The 3,229-nt window shown below is 38.9% G+C and overlaps 1 pseudogene; it reads left to right on the forward strand.

Moving 5' to 3' along the window:
• Nucleotides 1–537: 537 nt before the first annotated feature.
• Nucleotides 538–1,314, forward strand: LOC143596214 (secreted RxLR effector protein 161 pseudogene; annotated as a pseudogene).
• Nucleotides 1,315–3,229: the final 1,915 nt, after the last annotated feature.

Genomic DNA, 3,229 nt, shown 5'->3' on the forward strand with positions numbered 1-3,229 from the left:
TTTCAATGAAGTTTTTGCTCCCATTGCTCGAATTGAAACGGTTAGATTATTACTCGCCTTAGCCGCTCGAGGGGGGTGGGAAGTACATCACTTGGATGTGAAGTCGGCGTTCTTACATGGTGAGCTTGGCGAGACCGTGTATGTTAGTCAACCGGAAGGTTTCGAGAAGAAAGGAAGTGAAAATAAAGTTTATTTATTAAAGAATGCCCTTTACGGGTTAAAGCAGGCACCGCGGGCTTGGAATGTGAAACTCGACAAAGTGTTGCAATCGTTTGGTTTGTACCAATGTTAACGAGAAACGGCGGTGTATCAAAAATATATAGAGAATGACATATTAATAATATGTGTGTATGTTGATGATTTACTTGCCACGGGTTCAAGTAAGGATGGAATTCTTAAGTTCAAAAAACAAATGGAGGAATAATTCGAGATGAGAAATTTGGGTTTATTGTCATTCTATCTCGAAATAGAAGTCTCACAACCGGGATTGAGATCAAGCAAGAAGCCTATGCCAAGAAGATCTTGAAAGAAACAAATATGGAGATTTGTAATCCTACCAAGTGTCCACTTGAACCGAGCACAAGGCTTTCAAAAGACAAGAAGGGGAAACCCGTTGATGCTACCGTCTACCGAAGAATAATCGGGTGTTTGAGGTATTTGTTACATACGAGACCGGATTTGAGTTTTTCTGTTGGAATAGCGAGTCGGTATATGCAAGAGACAAAGGAATCTCACACGGATGCGATTAAGCATATTCTTCGGTATGTTAAAAGAACCGTGTCTTACGGTTTAAAATATTCGAGGGGTGGAAGTCGTCACCTTTACGGGTATTCCGATATTAGCCATGGAGTTGATGACGATGATGGCAAAAGTACTACCGGGTATGTTTTCTATTTTAATGATGCCTCGGTTACTTGGTGTACTCAAAAACAGCCAACGGTAGCTTTATCTTCGTGCGAGGCGGAGTTTATGGCAGCAATCGCGGCTACGGGTCAAGCCGTTTGGCTCCAAGAATTACTTAGTGAAGTAAAGGGATGGCCGATGGAAACCGTAGTATTATATGTTGATAATACATCTTCCATTGCACTTATGAAGAACCCGGTGTGGCATGGTCGAAGTAAACATATAAAAACAAAGTATCACTTCATACGAGATTGTATCAAAAACGGGGATGTTACAGTGGAACATATTCCCGGAAGTGAACAACGAGCTGACACGTTGACGAAGGCTCTAGCTCGTATAAAGTTTGCGGAGATGCAAAAGCTTCTTGGAGTGGATGATCTCTCGAAGAACAAACTTAAATTAGAGGGGTGATTGTTAGCCATAATTTGGTTTGGTCCGGTCCATCGAGCCTATGGTGGATCGGTATCTTGGAGACCAAGTCGAGCACATGATTTAGGCTACAAGTTATTTATTAATTATTATTTAGATTTTTTTTTACCAATTAGTATTTGAATATGATTATGGTATATGTATTCTAGTCTAGTTGGGTTTTGAAATCTAAATTAGTATATATACCGAGCTTGTGGGTTATATCATATGCATTTTAATTTTTCGAGCTAATGAAAGTTACATGGATCGAGCTTATGATCTAAATTCGTTTTGTGTTTTCGATTCTGGTTACCAAACTTCACCCTTTTCATAATATATATATATATATATATATATATATATATATATAATGAAAAATACAAGCAAATTATCTAATACGTAAAACAAAATTGTAACATCATGAGAAATTCGAATTAAAAATGCCAAGTTTCCAAAGTCAAGGGATCAATTCTGCCAATTTTCAAACTCCGAGGAATAAAATGAAAAACCTGATTCTTTGGCTAATCGCGATACGCGATGTCCTTAGGGTCAAGATCATCGCGTATCGCGATGACCTTTCTGACAATGTGCGACGCGTGGCAAACGGTGGCAGAACGATCGCCACGTGTCAACACGTGGCACACACCCTGCCACGTGGCAGGTCTAAGGGGTGACTGGGAGGAGCTACGTCGCGATAAGCGACGAGTAGCCAAGGAAGCCATCGCGTATCGCGATGAGCCTCCTGGTTTGTCTATAAATAGCAAGCTACGAGTCCTTCACAACTCACACTCAAATTCAGCTCTCGTCTCTCTCTCTAACATCTCACTAGAACCCAACAACCATACCTCGATCCACCTCGAAGTTCGTGCCCTGATTCCTCGTATTCATGTCTATTGCCTTGATATTCGTGCCACCATCCAACGGCGTTCATATCAAGAAAGTGATATCATCCCGACATCCCGACGATACCTTTCAAGAATAGTTGGTGTCTCGTGAAGCGTGCCAAGGTGTGGAGAAGTATCGTTAAAGAGAAGGCGACGAAGGAAAGATTGTTGATCAAGAAAAAAGGGCAAACGAGACGGCGACGAAGTGCTACTCAAAGTGTAGGGTTAAAACCCAAAGTCGAGGAAATACTCGATACCTCGATAAAACAAAAAGAAAATATAACAAAGAAAGTATATATATATATATATATATATGAAATATATATGTGTGTGAATATTCTTTGTTATAAAATTATTATTTAAGCAATAATAACTATTCTTAAATAATAAAGAAAAGAAAGATATACGTTTCTTAAGAAAGAAGAAACATAGGGTTTTAAAGAAAATAAGATATCTATAGGTTATCTTATAAAGAAAGAAAGAAAAGCATTTAAACTAAAAGTTTAAAAAGAAAAGAAAAGAGATTACTTTATAAACTAGAGGTTTTAAAGTAAATCGAGGTGGCGATTATAAAACTAAGACTAAAGGTCTTAAGCCGGATTGTATATCCGACTAACAAAGAGTTATACTCGTACTATAGGTGCGAGATAGCAAGGGAAAGACCCTCGGACGGTATTTGAAGCCGATCCAAATTGAAAAGGTGAATACGCCCCAAACTTTTAAACTTGTTTTCAAATGAGTCAAGCATATTATGTGAAAAGGGTTTACATGAGATTACGTTTCTTTAAAACATTAATAAACAAAAGTAAAAACCTAGCCCTCAGGCTATAGTATACGTTTATCTGGATCCTTACATATGTGGTAAAATGCGATGGGCACATCGCACCATGCTTGGTCACGACCTCCAGCCACGATGGGCCTGATCCAAGTACGTCCGTGTGAGACTGACCATGTGTTTTGCTGGGGTGACTTGTGTATAGATTTGAGTTTATAAATTGTATTGTTTTAACTTGATTATTCCTAAGCCACGATGG

Source organism: Bidens hawaiensis, unplaced genomic scaffold (assembly GCF_021521415.1).
Source record: "Bidens hawaiensis isolate Kalapana, Puna unplaced genomic scaffold, B.hawaiensis_p1.1 tig00046157_1, whole genome shotgun sequence".
NCBI lineage: Eukaryota > Viridiplantae > Streptophyta > Magnoliopsida > Asterales > Asteraceae > Bidens > Bidens hawaiensis.